The sequence below is a fragment of the Acipenser ruthenus genome, chromosome 8 (genome assembly GCF_902713425.1).
Source record: "Acipenser ruthenus chromosome 8, fAciRut3.2 maternal haplotype, whole genome shotgun sequence".
NCBI lineage: Eukaryota > Metazoa > Chordata > Actinopteri > Acipenseriformes > Acipenseridae > Acipenser > Acipenser ruthenus.
Window position 1 is genome coordinate 1431054 of NC_081196.1, and position 27762 is coordinate 1458815.

The 27762-nt window shown below is 41.3% G+C and overlaps 1 protein-coding gene across 4 annotated transcripts in view; it reads left to right on the plus strand.

Annotated features, from left to right (window-relative positions):
* The first annotated feature begins 3390 nt into the window (after positions 1 to 3390).
* The window catches only part of LOC117972793 (gamma-sarcoglycan-like), a 65001-nt gene continuing 40629 nt past the window's right edge, over positions 3391 to 27762 (plus strand). For 2 of the 4 annotated variants that reach the window (XM_059027965.1, XM_059027967.1), the window contains exon 1: positions 3391 to 3869. The gene's annotated coding sequence lies outside the window, so the exon portion shown is untranslated. Of the gene's footprint in view, positions 3870 to 10797; positions 11027 to 27762 lie in introns of those variants that run through there. The other 2 variants (XM_059027966.1, XM_059027964.1) reach the window with 2 other exon arrangements.

The window sequence follows — 27762 nt, forward strand, 5'->3', positions numbered from 1 at the left end:
GTTATAAATGACTTGCTTTAAAATCAAAATGCTCTTCTTGTAATTCATGTACAGTATATTTATTTAGGAATAAGTGATGTGTGACTTCATCAATAACAGATGTGTGGGTTTAATCCCATTCCAGACAGCAATGTGAAAAAGGAGATCACTATTAAATACACTCATGTTATGTTGTGGTATAATATCTCATAACTATGACCATGCTTTAATCAAAACCATACCTAGCTTTTAATAGCTCAGTTCATCAAACGTTAATAGCTTGGAAACATATGTTAATTCCATATGTTAAATAGCTTGTTGTAGCAAAATACCCAAGCAAGGTGACTGCTTTCTAAGAAAATGCCTTCAGTTGACAACCATTTACTAGGTAGAAAGCAAGCATGCGCATGGGTCTGTAACGTCTAGCACTTTTAACAATTTCAGTATTTTAATATCCTTGTAATAAGCGTGCTACTTGCCTAACTCTTGCTTGCTGAGGACTGCACTTTGTTATACATGCAATGTGTGAGAGGCAGCAGCTGCTCTTTGTTAAGTGAGGAGTGACTGACTGACTGCCAAGTCAGGATAGGCCAGAACATATTCCAGGTGTATACTGGAGACGGGAGAGAGAAGGAAGGTTTGTGGGAATGTGAATCAGGGGAAGTTTGCTTTGTCCGAGTTGCTGCTTGGGGATGACGTAACGAAGACAGAAAGTAAGGCAGATAAAAAGGTGGGTTAGCGAGCAAGACTGAGACACAGACTTGAAGGGTAAAACACAGAGCTGGCTGATCTTTTCCAAAGCTACCTCCTGCTGAAGGACAGACGCCCGTCGCCTGTGCTCCCTCTAGAATCTGGGGTAATATCCATGCTCAGTGTTATGTTTGCTGCTTCTATATGTGAATGCATTTCTATAGAGACTCATAATAAAGTGTTGTGATTCAGACGCACCTTCATTGTTGCGCTTGCTTCCTATTCTGACATCATTAAAAGGTACAGGTACCCCACTCCTGGTACCAACGTCTTACAGGTCCCATGACATAACATCTGTTAATTGTGTTCAAGAATATATTAAAGAGATATCTAAAAACTTAGATGCGACACATGTATGTAAGCAGGGGATAATAAATGCAATAAGATAGCTTTTACTTCATCTTCGACAGGCTATCCAGTATATATATGGTGCAGTTTTAGAATGAGTCCAGAGGGGGCAGTAAAGAGCCATTAAGGTCATAATCTTCACATCATTCGTCAGCAATTGGGTTTTAAAGATGCTGTGTCCCTATTCCTTTTACATACAGTGTATACATTACGATGCATGCTCACAAATATCTTTGACATGCTGTGAATATATTACGATGCATGCTCACATCCACCTCAGGAGAGGTGAGAGAAGCTGCCCACAGATAGATTTGCCACATGTGGTCTTTCTAACTGACTTCAATTGAGGTGAAAATCAGCTTGTATCTAAAACTGAGGGCACATGAAGACACTTTGTAGCTTGGAACCTGGTTTCAGGAGACTAGGTTTCAGGCCACTGCACGGCACACCAGGGGGGGCTTGGGGTTTCATACAGCAAAGCTGCCTCAGACCAGGTCTCCCAGTCTCCTGGAATCTTTGTGTTCCCTCAGCTTTACAGAACCCTAAACTATATGTTTTATAACATATAGTTAAATAAGAGGTTGCATCTTAATGTGACATTATTTCTATTGGATACAAACTACTGGTAACAAGACATCTAATATAACCTGCCTGATATAAAACAAATAAATAAATTTTAAAAAATGGCTCTATCACGTAATGGTTCACTTTATATTATATGTGTGTGTGCGTGAGTGTGTCTCAGTGTGTGCATACGTGCGTGTGTATGGATATGTTTTCATAATAATTAATAGACCTGCAGCAAATAGGAGTTGATGAGTTTACACAGTGTAACAAATGCAAGAAAATATATGCATTGTTTTCATTAAATGGGAAAATACATAATAACAAGGGCTATTATTTGAGTGCGAAAATGCACTGAGGCGTAATTCTAATGGTAATGTACCATGTCAATAATAATAATAATAATAATAATAATAATAATAATAATAATAATAATAATAATAATAAATAAAAAATAATAAATTGCATGACTTTTTTGATTATTATTATTCCTAAATTAAATGGAGCACTACTGACTGTGGCCTATTTTATTGAATGTTATTTTATGTTAAGGGCCTCAAGGTGTGAATATACCTAAAAAATAAGGTGGAACTAGTTTTAAAACTGAAAACAATAGAGTGTGTGGTTCCTTGAAAGAAAGGGAACGCTACTTTCAATCCTCTGCAGTGTATACAGTACAGTATACGGTATAGTCTGTACAGTACACAATGCATGGACAGGGGATAGACAAAAAATGAGAACCCCCTGACATGCAGTATGGCAATCGTGCAGGGACGCCAGCAGCATGTAAAGTTAGCTGCTGTCTCCATCCAACCTGCATGCCTTTACCCTGCCCATTTAAAACTGTGTGCCTCAAGTACTTACTGTCCAACAAGAACTGGGAGATTGCTTGGGGGTAGGGAAGTGTAAAAGATTTTGATTTCGTTACAGGGCATATATCTTTATATACACTGGAGTCTTGATTCAATAAGGCAGGGGGGTCCAATCCCGGTCCTGGAGGCCCATTCCACTCCAGGTTTAACAGGTAAAATGAGATCATGAACTACTTCAGGGCACAGACGTCAAGCTTTACTGTGGGAGAAGTCTCCTGACTTTGATTTGTCACTTCTCGCATTAGCTTTGCGGCTCCAGCAACAGATCTGTACTGCTTTTAAACATTCTAACTTGCGAGCAACAGATGCAAATATGTTGTTATATTTGCCTGATGCGCTGTATAAATACATGTACTGTCACCCCATTGCAAAGAGGGGGGGGGGGGGGGCGGGGACTTGTCCCCCTTGTCCCCCCTGGGATTGGCGCCTATGCTTCAGGGTCTGGATGGAGGTTTAATTGGTTTAATTAAACAATCTAGAACAGGGTTAGAACAAAGACCAGAAGGGAAGCTTTGTCCACCAGTCTGCACCCTTTTGCCCATTGTGTTTTACAGTCCAAGTCTAGTCAAATAAAATTATTATTATTATTATTATTATTATTGTAGTGTACTCTTTTTTGTTACCCCTTAAAAAAGAGTACAAAAAAGAGTACACTACAATAATACTAATAATAATAATAATAATAATAATAATAATAATAATAATAATAATAATAATAATAATAGCATTGTAGTGCTTTAGGAATTAAAAACTGTTACTCAAATGGCAGCCGGGTGGTGGTTTTATTAACAGTGTGAAATGAACTGTCATCCCGTGATTCGCCCGTATTAGTATAAATACGACAGCGCGTCTCTCTCCAGGCAGAGTGTTGATCTGAGCGCTGAGAGCAGGGTGGATGCGCCGATACTGTATTCCAGCCTCAATAATTAAAGACGGTACAACAAACGAAAGTTACTGGAAGCCGCTCGTTTCGAACACCCACGTTGTGATTAGTTTGCATCATCAGTAACATTTATTATCACGGAGATTGGTAACTGATTACTAAGAAATACTGCAACCTACATTTTTTAGAACATTTTCCCAGGAAGTAATACTCTAGAGATGTGTCCCAAAGAAGAGTGAACTGAAGAAGATGCTAATTGTAGTTCTCAGCAATCTGGGCAACTCTTTTTAACACACTTTCAAACTGACGAAAGGGGATGAGAGTTAAGCAGCCCGCAAACAGACATACACAGCACTGTACGAATACACAAAGTCGCCGGACTGAATAAATGTGGCACGGTCTAATGTTCACAACCCTCGCCGAGGTTCACATACCCAATCTGCACCATTTCACAAGCAAACCTGCATTTACAGGTAAGGGCTGCTTTGTTCTTTCAATGTATATGTATTTTTTTATGTTTTAATGGAATGTAACGCAATCGATGTCAAATTCTTGTTGAATCAAGCACTGCACTACACTATAGGAAACTACTGTTTTTAGACTGTAGTATTTTATAAGGATTCTTATGTACTGTAGTCTGACTGTATACTGTAGGCTACTTTACAGAGTAGCCCACGGTGATGACAAAGCATACAAGTTAAAGTGTGTCATACTGTGGCAACATGGGTTATGCATATTGAAAGAGAGATTTTATATATATATATATATATGAGCTGTGCAAAAAAACGGGTTTAACATGGGAAGCTCATTTTAACTATAGTATGTATGTGTGTGTGTGTGTGTGTGTGTGTGTGTGTGTGTATAAATCAAAAATCTGTCAAAAATGTAAACTATAAATAAATTAAAAAAATGCCCCCCCAAATTTTTTTGTTCCCGAGTGCAATATTGTATAACCCTTTTGATGACAGACAAACTCCCAAAGGGTTAAGTGATTAAGTATTTTAAAACAACCAATGGTGATGCTTTCATGCTTCACATTATCTTTGCAGCTCGTCACAGATATGACATCAACAAAAGAGCTACGAGTTGGCATTGACTGGCTGTTTTTTTTTTTTTTCCATCACTATATTTTATTAAAGATATATTTTGCATATGCATAAACTGATCTATTTGAACGCTTAATAAGTACCAGTATGGGCTCTTGCCAGCATCAGGGCAGTGCTCTCTTTCCACTATGCCCTGGGTGCAATCAGAACTAACTAACACAAGACCGCTTTAACGTACCGTGTTGCAGCTTAGCTCATCTCTTGGGCAGTGGAAGTGGGGACCCCTAGGGTTCCACAAGATGGTCCGCAGCACAAACAGAGACACACGTCCCAAAAGCTCCTGACACCTGGCAAGGCAATGCTCCCCAGGGCAGGAGACCAATTCATTTACATGAACACTGCTGTCAGGACTGTTTCTAATGTAATATGTACTACTGTGCCTTGGCATCATTGTCCCAGTTTCGATTGCTTATTTTAAATGACCCAGCTAACAGGATCTATCACTACAACAAATACACACGTGAGTGTAAGAAGCACAGTGGGGGTCCTCAAGCAGGCTGCCTGATTGAAGTGTGGTTAGCTGCACAATAGTAGATGAGACAAACCCTGCAGTGGATTAAAAGTTTAGTAAAGTGTCACTATTCAATCTCTGGAAACACCAGGTTAATGTATGCTGTACCGAACACTGACAAAGGAGGGCGCTCATCCGCATTCACAGCTCATCACAGTTAGAATTCCTCTACAGGACACACAGAACCGTACAAATATCTTCCCGTTGCTTGTGGTTGTTGTATCAGTGCAGTTCTGATCCTGCGCTGTATCCTGAAGCCCGTTCTCCCTCAGGACCCCCTGTCATTATATCCAAGGAATATATCTGGTAAGCAGAAATGCAAATTAATCTAAATAGCACGCGTGGCGGAAAGGGAGTGGAAAGAGCGACATCAAAGTGATAATAAGCTTTGGAAGAACGTTGTTGGACTAACAGAAGGAATGTCGCTGTGACACCTTCAAAGCATTTGAAATGCATTGACACCGGGCCTCGTTGACATGTTTCTGTGCGCACAGGGGTGTGCTTCATGTTCTGCTGTTGAACACTGTGACAGAGCACATCGTTTCATATGTTTGTTTTATTTTGTTTCACCTCAAGGGTTAGCCCAGAAGCTGTCACACAAATGATTGTTTGCTTTGAAGCCAGTATAAAATGAACAGTCAGATGAGATGATGCCTCTTCCTGACAGCTTCACTGACAAACAGGCTCCAGCCCAAGCCATCAAGGCTACCCAGGGCTACGCTCTCCTAATGTTTCTCCTTCACCGCTGAGTCATAGTAAGATTGGGAACAGCAGCCCTAGTAAAGCTTTTAATACCGCTGGCTGTACCGTATACATGTTTATTGGCTGTCCTGTATAGATGTTCACATAAAACATAGCACTTGAGATGACTAGATTAATCCCAGGATTTAACTGTATGAGCTGTGATGACATGTTTGAAAAAGATGGATAAGAGTAAACTGATTCACTTCGGGTGGCAGTAATGTATACATTTTACTCCAGTGCAAAAATAAAAAAAGTAATGAATAAACTTAAAATAAGCCCACGCATTTTAACACAATGTATTGTTCTCTAAGAATCTTTTTCTTATTTCTTTTAGAAAGTGCATTGCAAACTTTGCACTGGGGCAAATATGCTATTCATGACTCATTCAGTTCAATTTACTGTAAAAATCCTTTTTGTGATTTTAAAGACTTCGGTGAAGTCCCCCTCATTATTCTGTGTTCCAGGCTAGATACATTGAGTTCCTTGAAGCTGTCGTCATAACCCATGCCTGTAAGCCCTGGGATCAGTCAGGTCTCGAAGCCCTCAATGAGGTCAAAGCACCTGGGTTTAGGTAGAAGCAGTTATATAAGTGTTCTGAGGTGGTTCTCCCCTGTGTTATAACTTTTACATTGCTCTTCTCCTTGTCACCAAAACGGAGGCTACATTTGCACTCCTGCAAACAGCACGCTAACTGGAGCCTTTGACACAGACTTGCAGCTGAAACATTTGCCTCGAGTTTTGCTGCTCTAAGAAACTAAAGACAATAGCAAGCGCTGCTCCATCATTATTCTCTTGGGGTGCAGCTACTGAGCCGGGAGTTACCGTTACCCTTTCCACCATGGAATAAAGGTTCACTGATACAGCATCAAATGCTCTCCATTAAAAATACAATTAAAATTGTACACTGACAAGTGCATCCGCGGTGACCTGTTCAATAGCATTATTATGATTGTCGCTCCTTTGTGAGCATGGCACGGGAAACGTACAGCTCTTTAACTCAGATATTACTTTTTAGAGATGTTACCGGCCTCACAGCTTACTGGCCCAGACTCTCGCCGTTCATTAAAGAGCTCGCTCTGTAAACGAGTGAATTAGATAAATACGGCTGTGAGCCTGCCATTCTCTTCATCAGCCACCAGGGGGAGTGTAGAAGATCTGTCTGCTGTGTTGCACGAAGTTGATTTGATTGTTTTCAGGGGCTAACAGTTTGAAAGATGTCTTCTAATAAGAAAAGGGGGCAAGCAGCAACGCGTGGGTGGATAATGGATTGATACATTGTAAAAACAGAACTGTGGATCGTAACTCAGAATGCCATTTTATATTTTCAAGCAGTTCTGAGGACCAGGTTCAACTCAACCAGGCTAAAATGAAAAAAAAAAAAAAACGTGTTTTAGAAGCTTTGGTTTTGTGACGGCCTCCTGTAGGCTTTTGAAAAAGGCAGCTCTGTGGAGAAGTACAAAGGCTATGGTTACAGTTTTGTTTTTCTATGGTAATCTAAACAATGCATCTGTTAATTACATCTGTGGTGAATTTGCTGTCAGGGCTACAGCATGGAGATGGATTGGTTTGCAACCACACCACTTTGAAATCAGTCTCTGAGAGACAAGTTCATCAACAGAAGCCACAAATCCATCCATTCTCATGTAGCCACACACCTAATTTGTTTGAGCAAGCCGTGCATGAAGGAGCATTTACAAACGAGTTTAGATGCAGGAGATTGGGAACGGGAAGCAGAGCAGTGCCGGAGAATTCAAGCCGCAGACGCTCAGTCACCCTGCTGGATTCAGGGCACATTTTGAAAGCAGCTGGTTTGATAGCATCACTTCTACGCATGTCGCTCTTGGTTTTAATCTTTAATTCATTGCTTTGGTTTGCACCAGTTGCAGCGTGAACAGCCCAGACTTTCTATGGGGTGTCTGGCAGCTTTCTTCAGGTGATTTTATTTTTAAATAAACGAAAAAAAATAAACACAGCAAAAGTTAATAAACAAAAGTTGCCTACACACAGACTTCTAAACAGTGATTAAACTGTTATGCAGCAGAGCCTGTAGACTCTTGGTTTCAGCTGTTGTTTTGTGTTGTTTTTCTATGTGATCTGTTGCTTGGTCTGTGCATTATTTTTAACTCAATGTAAAGGCAAGCTTGTACAAAGTTACTGATAAGAAACCATTTCTTATTCGGGTTTGATATATGGAGGTTGTCGGGGTCTTGTCATCTTCTGTAGCAATATATCTTATTAGCAGGGTGTGTGTGTCAAATGCATGGACTGGGAGTCTGTTTATCACAGAACATTAGAAGTGACCGAGAGAGAGAGAGAGAGAGAGAGAGAGAGAGAGAGAGAGAGAGAGAGAGAGAGAAGGTATGAGAGGATACCAAGCTGCGCTGGAGAACAGGTACAAAAAGAAAGAATCGTTGAAGAATGATGTCACCACAGGTTAGGTATAAAGAGGCTTGTTTAGAGCTCTCTTTTTAGACCAGAGGAAGAAGAGAAGACTGTCACACTCTGTTGTCTCCCAAATTGGTAATTATGCCTTTTTCATATTGCATGCTGTTCTGTAATTCTAATACAGTAGTATTATTAAACTGACTAATTGCAGCAGAGCCTACAGATATTTCAGAGCCTACACTGGTAGCAGTTGCCATCTCTCTGCTCAGCTCCTCCCCTGAACTGACTGGCAAACTCATCCAAGTGCTTTTTATACACATGGACAGGTTCGATTGGCAATCAATTAACTGATTTAGCCTGTTCCACACCTGGATTTAAGAAACTTAAACACAAAACATACAGCTACTGTATCAATGTGCAGGAACTTCATTCAGTCAAACGGTGTCGGTGTCCTCCTGAAAAGTTATGTATATTCATCTGAAAATAAATGTATTGTAATTACCTTTTACACTCAGAAAGTGATCCCAAGCTGTGGCAATATCCAGCTCCACCCAAGGCCTGTTGTATCTCAGCATAACAGTAGTAAATACAGACGATATGGATACCTTGCAGTCAGTGTGTTAACATGGAGATGTACCTGTGACTAGTGCTTCAGAATGTAACATGGCTCACAGCATGACCGAGCAATCAGCAAGCAATGGTGTCGGCTCTCCGTTTGGTAACGCTGTGGCTGCTTGTAGAGGAATGCAGCAGAAAGAATGGATTATTTATTCAGTCACGTTTAAAATAAGAAACACATGCATCTGACTTCCAGGGGATCAGCTGCTATTTATACGGTGCTGTGCTGAAATTCGTTATGATTCTGAGGCTGTTTTTCTTTTTTTTGTTATTATTATTTGTGTAACTAGAAAATTCAATGGAAAAAAAAAACTCCCGTAGGAAACAGCATTGAGATGTGCAGGAGCTCCTTCACGATTCTGAAGGAATTAGGGTTGTTTGTGTCTGTATGATTTCCTAAATGTTTGAACATATTGGACACGTTTGTAACCAATCAGAAAAGCCATCATGACGAGCCTTCTATCACTTTCATACATGCATGCAGACGAACGCAGAACACAGGCTCAGACTGCAGCTGTGTCCGAGCCAACTGTACAAATCACGCAGGCATAGATGGAAGCCCAAGCAGCTCAAACTTCACCCATCTCTGATTTGAGATCATGTATTAGTGTGAACATGCATTTCAACTTTTCTTATTTCAATGCTTTATGAAAGTGCTGCATGGATGTATTGGAACAGGCAGATCACTACAGTAATTGCCTTATGAATATTGTTGTATTTAAAACTAGATGATATATATGCTGTACATACAAATTAATAAACATTGCAACTTTGTCAAAACCAAATATCACAGGGAAGGAAATATCCATTCCTGGTCTTGCTGTGAGTTTAATAAGAAACCCCTGAGCTTGAATTTACTAAGATTCTTTTCGTATAGTATGTCTCAATGTATAGCTATGGAAGCTATCTACATCAGAAACAACAGATTCGTCAATACCTCGCACCCAGGGCTTTCTTTTCTAAATGCAATGAAAAGGCTGTAGTGGAAACACTCGATCAGCTACCAGCAGTTACAGCTCTTCAAGGTCTGTAATGGGAAGCAAGAATAGCTTCTGAAATGTAAATCGGGTGATCCAGTTTTATCAGGGCACCCCTCAATTGATGTTGTACCAAAATTTTGCCAATAGTTCATTGGCTAATCCCAGACCAGTGTATTGCATTGCAGGAGGAGACAGCACTCGCTGCAGCCCAGTGCTCTTCAATCACAGCAGCTGTCACGAATGTATTTACTTTCTTTTTCCCCTTTAAACTATGGAGCTGTAAACATTGTTTTTAATGCATTTTGAATAATTTAGCAAAGCCAAAAGTGATTCCCTACAGCCGTGACATAAATAAATTGCATTTTGAAACCTGAGTGAATGTATTAGATTGTGTGCAGAAGTGTATTGAAATGATCTGACTCAAGCTTCCTTGGTTTTTCTATGTGTTTGCTGTGGAGTTCTTCACTGAGTGGGATCACACAGCAGTAACTGCTGTGTTGTGAAAGGTGTGTGGCAGGTGGGTTGGTGCAAATATCTTTTTAAACTGACTATTATAGTGTGGTATGCCATGGTAAAAGCATAGTAAAAACATAGCAAAGCTGATGTAAGCGCAGTAAATCATCACATACAAGTAGTATAGCATGGTTATCAAATACACTAATCATGGTTTTGGTAGATGCTTAGTAAATGTAACTTTCTCTCTTCTAAGGAAATACCATAGCATGGTAGTGATCCTCTGTCCTGATTTAAAACAATGTTTTAATTCTAGTGCTGGGATAAACATAGCTTTTTCATGTGTGAATATTCTTTTAAATTTTAAGCATTCTTGTAGTGTAGCAGGAAAACAAAAGTGTAATTGGTACCATATGACAGTAACTTTTAAAGAAGAGAGAGCCGCGCTCTTCTCAATGTGCTACTTATTCTAGAGCTCCTCCCAGCACGGTTTCTTTTTGACAGGCTGTATTACTTCCATTGTATGAACAGTTATGCCACCATACATATCAAGCAGTGTTTGTTCTAACATTCAGTTATCTGTCCCATCGCTGTGAATGTCTTCATAAAATGTTTGTTTTGCATGTTGGAGAAACAAGCTCATGTAGCAGACATGTGCAGGGCGCACAGGAAGAGCAGTAAGCATTTGGTGACCTCGTGATTAGTTAGTACCGTGCCAGAGAGATGTTGACGGCATGCAGCTGTTGAATGTCTGGTCGAAATCTCTGAGCTGCTGAGACACAGGAGCTCCGTTTCAACTCAAAGAGGAGACAGCCAGCTCCACAACCACCAGGGTAGGAAAAACACACTCAAATGCTTGTGGGGGGCTACTGTCGGGTTCAATAGTGATCTGTGTTGTAGAGTTATTGAAGCCTTGCTGGGTTACTGCTTTAACCTTCACTTTTTAAACTTACTAACTTAGAAACTCTAACATTTAGCATCAGTGTGTTGTCTGAGTTAGTGTGTTGAATATGCATTAGATATGCATAGCCTGCTGTCCATTAGTGTTTTCCTTCATAAAACACGGCTTTGAACTTGCAGCAGCAAAATCACAAAATTTCCTTTTTTTGACTGCTGAATATTGGCTTTATCTTATAATTTATATGAAGGAGTTCAGAGAATATTCCTTTATTTAGCCTTTTTATGCTGAGTGAACTTCAAAGAAACTTTTGACTGGTGTAAATGTTCATGCTTTGTAATTCCTTGTTTGTCTGTTTCTTTGGAAGTTAGAGAGTTTGTTGGTGAGGCTTTTCTTTTTTTTTTTTGGCTTGGAGTATAGCACTCACAGACTATATTTAGCAGTGGGTGTGGGGTGGAATTTGAGACACACAGAAAGACGTGGAAAGACACATGAACTAACTTTGGATTGTTCGTGGTCAGGCTTACAATACCGTGTGTGTGTGTGTGTGTGTGTGTGTGTGTGTGTGTGTCTGTGTGTGTGTGTGTCTGTGTGTGTGTATGTGTGTGTCTGTGTGTGTGTGTGTGTGTGTGTGCGTGTGTGTCTGTGTGTGTCTGTATCTGTGTGTGTCTGTGTCTGTGTGTGTGTGTCTGTGTGTGTATGTGTGTGTCTGTGTGTATCTGTGTCTGTGTGTGTGTGTGTGCGTGTGTGTGTCTGTGTGTTGGCAAAATTAGCATCAAACAGTTCTACCATAGGGGTGTTTTTTGAATACTGGTACAGTATATAGTTTATGTATCATGTTTGTGAAAGTTGATACCCTTACCCAAACCTCAATTATACTGTAAAAACTTTTCTTGCAAAAAAATGATTAGCTCTTACTTAAAAGTGTATCTGTTTATATCTGGGAGGAAAAAAGAAACCCACTTTCTAATGCTTTGAAAACATTGAGAAAGACTTCTCACTTTTTTCTTTTAGGACTTCTATATTACATTCTCTGTATGTAATTACCCAGTCAGTTTGAAAACATTACTTTAAACTGAATAGATGGAATATCTGGCAAGTATACCCCCAGGATTTGGGGTGATTTGTTTACAGCGGGTAAATAAAAACATCATTTCTTTAGATTTGCGTAGGTTCTGTGTGTCACGCTGTGCTGTCTGCAGAGCTGGTATTTAATATAGTTTTGGCACACATTTGAAGTGTAGTCCTGTGTAATTATTTTAAGAGTACTGTTCTACAGACACATAACATTTGTCAGAAGTAGCATATCCTATTAGTTATACTGCTTGGTTCAGAAAAATGCAAATATTTTATATGCTGTCAAAACACTGAAAAATTAACTATTGATCCAAGGAAAATAATGCAACAGAGCTTAATATTGTTTTTGAGAAAGAACATTGAATAAAAAATAAAAAACTGTTTCTCCCTTTTGACAATAACTGCACAGAAAAAGAAAACAACAGTAAAACAGCTTAATAGCAGACAAGCCCCTTAATGATATCGTAATTCAGAATCGGGTGTTGATTCGCAAGTTGTCAAAACAAACACTTAAACGAAATGTATTTAGTTTGTTATTTATTTGCAGTTTATTTTTAGCAGGTTCTGTGCTGCGCACTAAACGGGGAACTCTGTTTTAGCAATGTCAAGCTTTAAAACAGTATCTCTGAATGCTAGTTTTACCCTTTCAGTGTATGAGAATTGTGCACAATCAAATTCATCAAGTTGTGCACAAATGGTACACTTTAGTTTATAGCAGTTAGGAAGGTGAAAGGAGTTAAATTCTGTTTTACGTTTGGAAGCTTAATGCAAACAGACCAGGCGATAAAATGCAAAGCTATGCAATGCCATCCTCCCATAGAGCCATGCTAAAAGGTTAGCAGACATTCAATGGCCTCTGGTGAGGTATTGGCAGGTTTAATACCCGTTTTACAGTGATTGAATCCCGTAAACACACAAAAACAACCTGCTTGTTTGATTTGAAGCGCCGTGTCAAACACACAAGGTCACAATGCTTCGGATGAAGAGCTGTCCTAAAGGCTGATGTGGTATTTACAGAGCAAGCTGCAAGTCCTTCTTGCTCTGCTGTGTCGAGCAAATTCTTTAACCTTTTGCAGCTGTTCGGTGCTCTGCGTGATTGTTAGGTTAATCAATTATTTTTCTGTTCAGTAGGCCATCGTTTCCCCTTCAGTCACTCTATGGCGTTCAAGAGGTTGCCCTGCCATAACCTTGAATAAAACATGCATTATAAAATAGATACATAGATAGGAAACTTAACATGGTACAATTCTACATGTAGGCGCTGAAGGGGATGTACAAAGACATACATCACTTTCTCCCAGTACAGTTTTGTGTACACAGAAAGTGCAAAACATTATCTTCATGCCTGAAAACTTTTACTGCAGGTAAGTTCTGTACCGGGCAGTGTTGGACGATGCACTGCCGTTATGGATTCCAACCCCTGCTGGTGAAAACATCCACGCTCGAAATACTTTGAAAAGTTAACAAACCCTTCAAAACAGTCAAAAAGTAGAAACGAAATGCACACTCCAGTGCTCTCTGAATTGTGTCATGTCATCATTTTAAAGAAATGCACACTGCAATGCTCTCTGAATTGTGTCATGTCATCATTTTAAAGAAATGCACACTGCAATGCTCTCTGAATTGTGTCATGTCATCATTTTAAAGAAATGCACACTGCAATGCTCTCTGAATTACGTCATGTCATCATTTAAAGAAATGCACACTCCAGTGCTCTCTGAATTGTGTCATGTCATCATTTTAAAGAAATGCACACTCCAGTGCTCTCTGAATTGTGTCATGTCATTATTTAAAGAAATGCACACTCAAGTGCTCTCTGAATTGTGTCATGTCATCATTTTAAAGAAATGCACACTCCAGTGCTCTCTGAATTGTGTCATGTCATTATTTAAAGAAATGCACACTCCAGTGCTCTCTGAATTGTGTCATGTCATCATTTTAAAGAAATGCACACTCCAGTGCTCTCTGAATTGTGTCATGTCATCATTTTAAAGAAATGCACACTGCAATGCTCTCTGAATTACGTCATGTCATCATTTAAAAGTTCTTGTAACGTGACCCCCTTCAGACCCCTCTAATTTCAGAAGGATGTCTGTTTTCTGTGGTACTTACTGGGTCCTTCTCTGCTGTGGTTTCCTGTTCTTACCAGTAATACTACAATACCATGACTTTCAAACACAGCAACAACAACACTATTAAATGTTTTGCATTTTACTACAGCAATCTGGACAATCTTGTTCACTCTTGCAGCAAGATGGCAGCAGTGATAGACTTTTCAAATGGAAAACTGACCAAGAAGACATAGATTAACACCACATAGACTAACACCACATAGATTAACACCACATAGATTAACATCACATAGATTAACACCACATAGATTAACACCACATAGATTAACATCACATAGATTAACATCACATAGACTAACACCACATAGACTAACACCACATAGACTAACACCACATAGACTAACACCAAATAGACTAACACCACATAGACTAACATCACATAGATTAACACCACATAGACTAACATCACATAGACTAACATCACATAGACTAACATCACATAGATTAACATCACATAGATTAACACCACATAGACTAACACCACATAGACTAACACCAAATAGACTAACACCACATAGATTAACACCACATAGACTAACACCACATAGACTAACACCACATAGACTAACACCACATAGATTAACATCACATAGATTAACACCACATAGATTAACACCACATAGATTAACATCACATAGATTAACATCACATAGATTAACATTACATAGACTAACATCACATAGACTAACATCACATAGATTAACATCACATAGATTAACACCACATAGATTAACACCACATAGACTAACACCACATAGACTAACACCACATAGACTAACACCACATAGATTAACATCACATAGATTAACACCACATAGACTAACATCACATAGATTAACATCACATAGATTAACATCACATAGATTAACACCACATAGATTAACACCACATAGACTAACATCACATAGATTAACATCACATAGATTAACATCACATAGACTAACACCACATAGACTAACACCACATAGACTAACGTCACATAGACTAACACCACATAGATTAACATCACATAGATTAACACCACATAGACTAACACCACATAGATTAACATCACATAGATTAACACCACATAGATTAACATCACATAGATTAACACCACATAGACTAACATTACATAGACTAACACCACATAGATTAACACCACATAGACTAACACCACATAGACTAACACCACATAGATTAACATCACATAGATTAACACCACATAGATTAACACCACATAGATTAACATCACATAGATTAACACCACATAGACTAACACCACATAGATTAACACCACATAGACTAACACCACATAGACTAACACCACATAGACTAACACCACATAGATTAACACCACATAGATTAACATCACATAGATTAACATCACATAGATTAACACCACATAGATTAACATCACATAGATTAACATCACATAGATTAACACCACATAGATTAACACCACATAGACTAACATTACATAGATTAACACCACATAGACTAACATTACATACATTAAGATTATCCGGTAAAATACTACGTCATCCAAACCATTATCTTGTGTTTGCATAGAAAAACATAAAGTAAAACAGCAACAGCCTTCTGTTATCTAATTATCAATTATGTGATTAAAATCATGCAAAGATGCCACTTTTTTGCAATTTCTGAAGAGGTTTGCAAGACCAGGGAGCAAAGTAACTAAATGCGTGGTTTTAGTTTTTTCCAGTTTCTGTTTCTACAAAATAAAGAAATGTCCAAGGCGTGTTTTCAGACTCATTTCTCACATTGGTAAATAACACTTGTTTGTGCCGTAGCCCCCTCCCCAGTTTTGACCAAAGTCCAATGTATGACCCCTGGCTATGAGCGGACCGGTCACATTTGTCCCTGACACAGTGGAGTAATGCTTGCTGTCCAGAGGCTGATGGAATGTGACCTTTCTAGTAAGAGATAAAGTCACTTGGGATGCAAACTACAGACTTGAACCAAAAAGTTAGAATGTCAAGTGCTATCCACGTGGTCGGGTGCACAATGCTTACTGCAAGCACTGTAGTTTTCTATCAAGTCATACTTCCTTAAAACAGTCCTCCTAACACAACCTGCAGAAACGTTCCTCCACCAGCAAATCAAACAGCCCCGGATTGCATAGAAAACCCATTGAAATCTGGAAAGAAGAAATATGGATTGGGGATATAGATTGTAATGCACAGCTTTGCCGCACCATTTGTGCTCCCATTGATTTCAATCAGGTCACTTCACCGGAGGTGAATTGCATTGACTCTGCTTGTAATCCTTCACTCCTCTTTAGACACAGGCTCCTAAAATTAGATATTTTATTATCATGGAACGTAAAACCTGGCCACTGCCCCAGTAGATTTTACATGCGTTTAATAAGGCCTGTATTTCAGGTTGTTAGAGCTTCATTGATTTTATGGCTCACTAGAGAAGTGTTACTCAGAATGAGAAATGCTTTTCGCTCCTGTTTAATCCTCTGTCCTGCTGTTTCCCTTATGGAGACATCGTGCCATTGTTAGCTTTGTCTTTGGAAGGTGTATTGGCAAAGCATGATTTGGGTTTTAGGGACTAGGTTATACAGAGGCATTATAACAGCCGTGGTGAGAGGGAGTCAGTCGAATAGCCAGTATCTTATTTGTCCTTCGATAAACAATACGTCCAATGATCGGCAAGGAAGGGATTTCTATCTCACCTCAATCCATTACATCCCCGCGGTGCACCAGAGTTCACCTCCTCCTCCCCCAGCCTCCACCTGCTTTTTGGCTTCGTCTAACTGGGGAGGGCAGCTATCCTGCCCCCCTGCCCACAGCTTCCCTACAGCCAGCCTCCCCACTTATCTGCAAGCTAATTTATGGGCAGGGGTACCTCGACAGGCTGAAGACTGAAGTGTAAAATATGTATAATTTAGTAGCGTAGAAGTCTACTTTAATAAATAATCCATCGCATGAGTTTCCTGACTGAATATAAACTTACTTGATTTAGCCTGGAGGAGTGGTTTCTAAGTTAACTGTAAAGATACATCTGGACAGCTGAAGTCATATTCAGACAGAATGTACTGTGCAGTTGGTGGTAATTGATTTTTGATGGGACTTTTCAAGATGCCACTGCTGTTCATGATAAAGATGTGCCGTGGCATTCATGCACAGGTTTTATTCAAGTGTCGATTGATGCTCCTTTTGATTTCTAAGCAGTTTTTTACATGCTTTTGTTTTGTATGTCTAGTCTTAACATGTTCAAAGATACAGGCTGATACCAGTATCAGATATCATATCATGCCCACCAGCCTCTCGCCTTCCTAAGCTAAATTCATGTTGTCAATGAAAAAGGGTATAACCAGGCGGAGGCTGAGCATGAACCAGACACCGCAAGCAAGCGTCTTAACCACAATGCAAAAGAGCCGGACTCATCTGCAGTCGTGGTTTTAGAGCTTCTAACCCCCTCTCCTCTCACTGACTGAGGGACTGCACAGAATATGTAACGCAGTGTGTCACACGACACTGAGCGTTACAATGGCAAGGCACTTTTTTGCATGGAATGACATTCTTGTTCCCACCAGTTGATTCTATTACAGCCTCTCAAGTGGGTGACATCATCGCCGTGCACTGTATATACACTCAGTAACTGTGCTTATTTTGCGGCATGTACCTTTTGCAGCTTTTAAACAAACGCGACATTAGTGAAAATGTATTGCTTGCAAGTAACTATAAAAACAAAAGAAAAATCTGTCTTAAAGAGATAATAATAATGATAATAATAATGCGGATGTGTGCGGTTTGACAATGGGGAATGAATTGGGAGGGGGGAAGCTGATAGGAGCTGCTCATAAATAATGTTTCTGCTCTAAACCCTGGTCTGCTTTTATTCCTCACCTGGCTGCTCTTTTAACAGGTCCTGATTTATCAATGCACTGCAGCCCCTGATACGTCTGCATTCATTTATCAGAATTAGTCATTTTAGAAAGGACTGTGCAAGGGATGCAAAGTGACTTTGTTATACCCAAGGTGTTGAAAAAAAAAATCATAACTGCTACAGTAATGGGTTCTTTTAATTAAAAATAGATGATATTTTCCATAGTCTCTGCTGGTTCTGCTTGCTTAAATTAGTGATTTTTTTTACATCTCTTATCTGCTTTTAATATGCATATGATAAGGATTAAAGAAGCTGTCACATGTCACCTAACAGCATGCAGAATAGTACATTCTTACCTGTTTAATATCCAGTTATGCCCGGTGTGTTCTCGTTCGTTCTCTAGTGTTGTCTCTGCTCAGATCGTTATTTTCCAGGGTTATTAATTATTACTGCAAACATGCCACCTTTCAACCACAGTGAAAAGGGTTTATCTGGGATCCCGGGTTAACGTGGATCAACCAGATACTGTGATCAGTATTTTAGCATTGCGTTTGCTCTTCATCCCAGTATGTGTGTTCAGAGTGAAGGTGTTCACGCAGAGGTTTCCCTTGCGTTCCTAAAAGGGAGGTGGTTTTAGAGATGACCACTTGAGGTGTCATTTTCTGCCCCCTCTACATCTGTGAGTAAATAGCAAAGCAGCAACAGAGAACACACATACAGTAAGAGGGTTTGAAACAGGCAAGTAATTACATGTCAGGAAAGCGGAGATCATACAAAGTATCCTTTCAAGGGTACAAAGCCACTACTGGACAAATCGGGTTCTTCTAACCCCCCCAGTTTCTTAATTCATTCTAAATTAGAATTTGGAATATGGAGAAAGACAAAGGCAACATCCCTGCTGTTCTTTGAAAACCTGCAAGTCTTTTTTTTTTAATGGGGGCTGTATTGTAAAAATGATTACATTTCCTTCTTTCCTGAGAAACCAGTGCAACAAAAGACCCTCATTAAGAGTTCTTCAGAGACAGTGGCTGTGTCGGTTCCCTGCACTAGAGCCACTTATGGCAGCTTTGCAAAGCCGTCTGTGGTAGCGCTGTATTCAAGGTTAATCGAGTCGTTTACAGAAGATGAAAAAAGGACAGTAAAGAACCATTTTCTGTCGCGGCATTCAGTCATGTTTTCAGTTTGTAAACCTGACCTTCCCGCTTTTAAAGATGCAACAGCCCCTCTTGTTTCTCTCCCAGGTTTACCCCTGGGACTTAGGGTACCTGCACCCTGCTGTGCTTCCTCCTGCTCCACTCTGCCTCCTTTGCAGCTGAATCTCCCTTTCAGGGGTGAATTTCTGACAAGATCACTGACAACTGACAATGTGCTGGTGACTTTATTACACATGCCAAATACCCACGAGTGCAGAAGCAGCAGTAAATGATGATTTAGGAACACATATAATGGTATAACTAATAGATTTTGTAAAAAGCATGCAAATTCAGAGGGCATAAAGTGTTCCTTTTAAAGTTACGCTAATTGTGAGTCACACAACGATGACAAATTGCAAGCGGAAATGCAGCTCCACCGCTTTTAAAGCATTAGGCTGTAGTACCATTCATCCAACAGCCTGATCTTCATTTAGAAAAGAGAAACGTGTCTGTTAAAATTGAATTATAGCCTCATCTTCAGCACATGGTTGCAATCCAGCTATGTAATGTGGGTTCACTCATCAGCTGCACGAATGGGTACTGTGACATTCTGTTCATTCATTTTATTTTTTTTGTTCTAGCAATGCAGCATATATATATATATATGAATCAGTGATTGGAAATCCTGGCCTGTGATTGAGTAAAACCTCACCATAGAAGGAAAAATAGATTGAACTATTGCCCTAACATCCTTACACCACCGGTCAATAGTCTCCGTCTGTCATGTGATTGGTTCACATCACTGTCAGTCCCACGCCTTTCTCCCCTACACCCTTCACAAGAGAAAATGGCTGAACACCGATTCTGTGAGTTAACAGAAAATTAATTACAAAACATACTACAAAAGAAAGGTGCTCCAAACACTAAAATGGTGATTAAAACGCCACTGTCACTGTTTTCTGACTTTCTGAAATTCAAACAAATTCAAACAGCCTGCAGACCAGACGGAGACAGAGAGAAACTTTTGTTAACTATGCGGTATGAACTTGAAAAACATTTTCTGTTATTTATTTATTTCTGTTATGTATTTATTTACTTGTGCTGTATCAGCTATATTTAAACAAAATATATAAAGTTGTATTTACTGTCCAACCTGGCCTCGCTTATTTTCTTGACTGATTCATATATTAAATATGTACTGCAGACTCAGCCATAGAGGAAAATGAAATGCCCCTCCAGGGTGCATTATAGCTAAGGCCCTGTGAAAATCACCAAAATGTTCTTTAAAATTCACAGCAGTGTATAGTAAAGTATCGTATTTCACGGAGTGTGCACGGAAATATGTTATATATTACGTGTACAGATTATATCTTTTTAAACAGCAAATATGCATCTAAAAGCACTGACATCAAAATTAACATCAAAGTTACTCAAGCACTTTTTACAATAGCTTGTGACACGGTGTTGTAATTAACAGCCTGTAGGTAAAGTGGATCTGCAACAGTAACGTTGCAGGACATACAGAAGAGCTTACCTCCATCGCTGTGTAGAACTCCTGCTGGATACTGCTTTACATGATCTGCTGCAGACACATTTTTAGCCTTTTTAGACACATCCATTTTCTTATTTACAGTGTGTAGTATTTTAATTTCCCGCACAGCACTCTATGCATGGTGAATATTACACGCAGGAACATAGCAGAGCTGTATAGTTTCGTTAATGTGATTTTTTTTTTTTTTGTATGAAATACAAATGATTATGAAATTTGTTTTTATTTCTTGAGAATATTGTAAAAATCGCGGTATTGGGCTAATTTCACGATTTCCGCGCAGTCCGTGAAATCGCGATTTTCACAGGGCCTTAATTGTAGCTCCCTGTCGGTAACAATAGTCTTCCCTCGGGTTAGTGATTTTCTACCATAACCCTCCTCTCCAGTCCATATTTACTATATCTTCTTACATTGTGTTTGCTTAAAAACATTTTGATTCAAACAGAACAAAGAAAAAGCCACAATGCAGAAGCAGCACAGCATGCAGCTGAGCAGTAGGCATCATTACATTGGCTAGCAGATCACTGGTCCAGGTGGACGAGTGAGCCAAACTGAAAGGAAACGAGCAATTTCTCAATGATAGTTTTACCTTTTCATTGCTTGAGCTGCTCCCTTAATTGTGCTTCTTTGTGAATTTGGCACGATCAGTCAGCGTCAAAATTATGTTGTTTGTTATTTGGAAATGTACCTCCGCTAAACTCTGAGTTAGTTGCAGGTTCCACTCAGGTCACTCAGTCTAGTCCTGGGGAATGGAGTTAGTTGCAGGTTCCACTCAGGTCACTCAGTCTAGTCCTGGGGAATGGAGTTAGTTGCAGGTTCCACTCAGGTCACTCAGTCTAGTCCTGGGGAATGGAGTTAGTTGCAGGTTCCACTCAGGTCACTCAGTCTAGTCCTGGGGAATGGAGTTAGTTGCAGGTTCCACTCAGGTCACTCAGTCTAGTCCTGGGGAATGGAGTTAGTTGCAGGTTCCACTCAGGTCACTCAGTCTAGTCCTGGGGAATGGAGTTAGTTGCAGGTTCCACTCAGGTCACTCAGTCTAGTCCTGGGGAATGGAGTTAGTTGCAGGTTCCACTCAGGTCACTCAGTCTAGCCCTGGGGAATGGAGTTAGTTGCAGGTTCCACTCAGGTCACTCAGTCTAGTCCTGGGGAATGGAGTTAGTTGCAGGTTCCACTCAGGTCACTCAGTCTAGTCCTGGGGAATGGAGTTAGTTGCAGGTTCCACTCAGGTCACTCAGTCTAGTCCTGGGGAATGGAGTTAGTTGCAGGTTCCACTCAGGTCACTCAGTCTAGTCCTGGGGAATGGAGTTAGTTGCAGGTTCCACTCAGGTCACTCAGTCTAGTCCTGGGGAATGGAGTTAGTTGCAGGTTCCACTCAGGTCACTCAGTCTAGTCCTGGGGAATGGAGTTAGTTGCAGGTTCCACTCAGGTCACTCAGTCTAGTCCTGGGGAATGGAGTTAGTTGCAGGTTCCACTCAGGTCACTCAGTCTAGTCCTGGGGAATGGAGTTAGTTGCAGGTTCCACTCAGGTCACTCAGTCTAGTCCTGGGGAATGGAGTTAGTTGCAGGTTCCACTCAGGTCACTCAGTCTAGTCCTGGGGAATGGAGTTAGTTGCAGGTTCCACTCAGGTCACTCAGTCTAGTCCTGGGGAATGGAGTTAGTTGCAGGTTCCACTCAGGTCACTCAGTCTAGTCCTGGGGAATGGAGTTAGTTGCAGGTTCCACTCAGGTCACTCAGTCTAGTCCTGGGGAATGGAGTTAGTTGCAGGTTCCACTCAGGTCACTCAGTCTAGTCCTGGGGAATGGAGTTAGTTGCAGGTTCCACTCAGGTCACTCAGTCTAGTCCTGGGGAATGGAGTTAGTTGCAGGTTCCACTCAGGTCACTCAGTCTAGTCCTGGGGAATGGAGTTAGTTGCAGGTTCCACTCAGGTCACTCAGTCTAGTCCTGGGGAATGGAGTTAGTTGCAGGTTCCACTCAGGTCACTCAGTCTAGTCCTGGGGAATGGAGTTAGTTGCAGGTTCCACTCAGGTCACTCAGTCTAGTCCTGGGGAATGGAGTTAGTTGCAGGTTCCACTCAGGTCACTCAGTCTAGTCCTGGGGAATGGAGTTAGTTGCAGGTTCCACTCAGGTCACTCAGTCAAGCCCTGGGGAATGGAGTTAGCTGCAGGTACCACTCAGGTCACTCAGTCTAGTCCTGGGGAATGGAGTTAGTTGCAGGTTCCACTCAGGTCACTCAGTCTAGTCCTGGAGAATGGAGTTAGTTGCAGGTTCCACTCAGGTCACTCAGTCTAGTCCTGGAGAATGGAGTTAGTTGCAGGTTCCACTCAGGTCACTCAGTCTAGTCCTGGGAAATGGAGTTAGTTGCAGGTTCACTCAGGTCACTCAGTCTAGTCCTGGGGAATGGAGTTAGCTGCAGGTACCACTCAGGTCACTCAGTCTAGTCCTGGGAAATGGAGTTAGTTGCAGGTTCCACTCAGGTCACTCAGTCAAGCCCTGGGGAATGGAGTTAGTTGCAGGTTCCACTCAGGTCACTCAGTCTAGTCCTGGGGAATGGAGTTAGTTGCAGGTACCACTCAGGACACTCAGTCAAGCCCTGGGGAATGGAGTTAGTTGCAGGTACCACTCAGGTCACTCAGTCTAGTCCTGGGGAATGGAGTTAGTTGCAGGTTCCACTCAGGTCACTCAGTCAAGCCCTGGGGAATGGAGTTAGTTGCAGGTTCCACTCAGGTCACTCAGTCTAGTCCTGGGGAATGGAGTTAGCTGCAGGTACCACTCAGGACACTCAGTCAAGCCCTGGGGAATGGAGTTAGTTGCAGGTTCCACTCAGGTCACTCAGTCAAGCCCTGGGGAATGGAGTTAGTTGCAGGTTCCACTCAGGTCACTCAGTCTAGTCCTGGGGAATGGAGTTAGTTGCAGGTTCCACTCAGGTCACTCAGTCTAGTCCTGGGGAATGGAGTTAGCTGCAGGTACCACTCAGGACACTCAGTCAAGCCCTGGGGAATGGAGTTAGTTGCAGGTTCCACTCAGGTCACTCAGTCAAGCCCTGGGGAATGGAGTTAGTTGCAGGTTCCACTCAGGTCACTCAGTCTAGTCCTGGGGAATGGAGTTAGTTGCAGGTTCCACTCAGGTCACTCAGTCTAGTCCTGGGGAATGGAGTTAGTTGCAGGTTCCACTCAGGTCACTCAGTCAAGCCCTGGGGAATGGAGTTAGTTGCAGGTTCCACTCAGGTCACTCAGTCAAGCCCTGGGGAATGGATTTAGTTGCAGGTTCCACTCAGGTCACTCAGTCTAGTCCTGGGGAATGGAGTTAGTTGCAGGTTCCACTCAGGTCACTCAGTCAAGCACTGGGGAATGGAGTTAGTTGCAGGTTCCACTCAGGTCACTCAGTCTAGTCCTGGGGAATGGAGTTAGTTGCAGGTTCCACTCAGGTCACTCAGTCTAGTCCTGGGGAATGGAGTTAGTTGCAGGTTCCACTCAGGTCACTCAGTCAAGCCCTGGGGAATGGAGTTAGTTGCAGGTTCCACTCAGGTCACTCAGTCAAGCCCTGGGGAATGGAGTTAGTTGCAGGTTCCACTCAGGTCACTCAGTCTAGTCCTGGGGAATGGAGTTAGTTGCAGGTTCCACTCAGGTCACTCAGTCAAGCCCTGGGGAATGGAGTTAGTTGCAGGTTCCACTCAGGTCACTCAGTCTAGTCCTGGGGAATGGAGTTAGTTGCAGGTTCCACTCAGGTCACTCAGTCTAGTCCTGGGGAATGGAGTTAGTTGCAGGTTCCACTCAGGTCACTCAGTCAAGCCCTGGGGAATGGAGTTAGTTGCAGGTTCCACTCAGGTCACTCAGTCTAGTCCTGGGGAATGGAGTTAGCTGCAGGTACCACTCAGGACACTCAGTCAAGCCCTGGGGAATGGAGTTAGTTGCAGGTTCCACTCAGGTCACTCAGTCAAGCCCTGGGGAATGGAGTTAGTTGCAGGTTCCACTCAGGTCACTCAGTCAAGCCCTGGGGAATGGAGTTAGTTGCAGGTTCCACTCAGGTCACTCAGTCAAGCCCTGGGGAATGGAGTTAGTTGCAGGTTCCACTCAGGTCACTCAGTCTAGTCCTGGGGAATGGAGTTAGTTGCAGGTTCCACTCAGGTCACTCAGTCAAGCCCTGGGGAATGGAGTTAGTTGCAGGTTCCACTCAGGTCACTCAGTCAAGCCCTGGGGAATGGAGTTAGTTGCAGGTTCCACTCAGGTCACTCAGTCTAGTCCTGGGGAATGGAGTTAGTTGCAGGTTCCACTCAGGTCACTCAGTCAAGCCCTGGGGAATGGAGTTAGTTGCAGGTTCCACTCAGGTCACTCAGTCTAGTCCTGGGGAATGGAGTTAGTTGCAGGTTCCACTCAGGTCATTCAGTCTAGTCCTGGGGAATGGAGTTAGTTGCAGGTTCCACTCAGGTCACTCAGTCAAGCCCTGGGGAATGGAGTTAGTTGCAGGTTCCACTCAGGTCACTCAGTCAAGCCCTGGGGAATGGAGTTAGTTGCAGGTTCCACTCAGGTCACTCAGTCAAGCCCTGGGGAATGGAGTTAGTTGCAGGTTCCACTCAGGTCACTCAGTCAAGCCCTGGGGAATGGAGTTAGTTGCAGGTTCCACTCAGGTCACTCAGTCTAGTCCTGGGGAATGGAGTTAGTTGCAGGTTCCACTCAGGTCACTCAGTCAAGCCCTGGGGAATGGAGTTAGTTGCAGGTTCCACTCAGGTCACTCAGTCTAGTCCTGGGGAATGGAGTTAGTTGCAGGTTCCACTCAGGTCACTCAGTCAAGCCCTGGGGAATGGAGTTAGTTGCAGGTTCCACTCAGGTCACTCAGTCTAGTCCTGGGGAATGGAGTTAGTTGCAGGTTCCACTCAGGTCACTCAGTCAAGCCTTGGGGAATGGAGTTAGTTGCATTTTCCACTCAGGTCACTCAGTCAAGCCCTGGGGAATGTTTTGCTGAGCTGCCAGACTGTTGATTCTGACACACAGTTCTAAACACTGTTCTGAACTCTAGAACCGGAGTGACAGGTGTCATTAGGATGTTTTTGTCCAGCATCATTTACATTTTCTTTTGTTTGTTTTTTACTGCAGCACGCTTCATATAAATGCTCAGTGTTGCGTTTTCCTCACATCTTCGATAAACAAATTGCCTATAAACAACAGGAATCAAATTGTTGTCTGTGAAACTCTACAAAGTAGCTGTCAGGCTCGTGGTGCATACAAATTGCCGTAAGAGACAAACACAATTTGACTTTCACAAATTACTCTGCAAGTCCTGTGTCACTTACGGGTCTTTCGACTTTGAATCATTTTTGATGTCACGCATTCTGCTAATGAAATGGTTTTTCCTGCTGAAATAGGCAGACCCGGTGTTTCAGGATTTCTAGAAGTCTTTCATAATTGCAAAGAAAGGTTTTGCAAACAAGTCTAATGATAACATTAAACCCCATGGAGGAGCTGACATCGTAATGCATCAGTGTGTTAAAGGAAACAGATCTTCCGGTACACACAGATCTGTGTTATTCACTGTGGTGTTTGATTCAATACTACACACAGGCCTCTTTTAAACAGCCTTTCTGGAAGCCATGCACCTTCTCCAAGATAATAATGCATGGGCCATATTTTCAAAACCTCTTTAATTAACTTAATTTTTTGAAAGAGGTAAAACACCAGTTTTTTAAAATTATCTTAAGCACTCTCGGTGTCTTTTGTGTCTCATTTTATAACATTAACATGATTCTCTTCTTTCAAAAAATAGGACTTCATTACAGAATGGCCCTATGCAGTGTCGTCAGAGGCCAAAGTCTATAACAGTATGGCTTACATGAGGCTTGGATGTGGTTTGTCATTCTATTGTATCGTATTAGTTTCAGAACATCCAGTATCTTGTGTTAATATTGTTGAAATGCAATGGGTTTCCATTTCTTTTGCTGGAGAATGCAGTTCAGTGTAAGTTGCTTCTTATGTTATTCCTTTTCTGCCGATGCAGGGTGAGAGATTTGTTAAAAGTAGCTGACCAGACAGGTATCACTTTAAGTGTTGTACCATTTCTTGGCAGTTGTTATTGCAGAAACAGTATCCAAGCCAGTCACTTTGAATTGGCAGAAAATAGTTTTTTAAAGAGAATGCTAAACAAGGACGTTTAGAAAATGTATAGCATTCATGGATGATGAATGAAATTATTTAAGCGCTGCCAAGAAAAGGTAAACCTTTCTTTACTTTTGATAGCCATCTCAATGATTTTCCTTCAGCCTTTAAAAAACAAAACTCTCCTAGCTTACAGGATGAAATAAAAAAAAAGAATCAGAAAAAAGGTTTGATGATCAAGGCAAAAAACTTGAGATAACAAGTAATAGCGATAATTAAACCCAAAAGATATAGCAAGCAAGACTGCTCTCAGTTCTGTCGATTCTGTCCCTGGCCTTTTGAAATGCATTAGTAAAGCAATAAAGAATATGGAAGGCTGAAAGATACCTGCCTGAACCATGATCTTGTGCACATCACTCACCCTGGCCGAATGAATTATACAGGCATACTCAGGGTAGATTCTGTACAGTACAAACCACCGTGGAACAGACTGGTGTCGGGGAGGCTCATCAATTTACTTTCAGTTTCTCTTGGACCTCATTTGAAGGTGTTAAACAATTTCTTACAGAAGGAGAATTCTAAAATGGTTCCATTATAGAGACATAATGCTTTTTTGTCATTATTAGCCTTTATAATGTAATGAAAGGGAATCGGCTGTAAGCTTTAAGCATGACTGGATTACAAGCAGGCAAATGAACCCTTATAGTGTACAAATATTGGTGTGACTGCAATAGAAAAGATGTTTGGTATGAATTCAGTTTATTTTGTATTGACAGAATGAACACGACTGATCGTACACAGTACAGTATTTTGTGTTTACAATGACCAGGTGCAGTTATCATTTTCTCTTCCA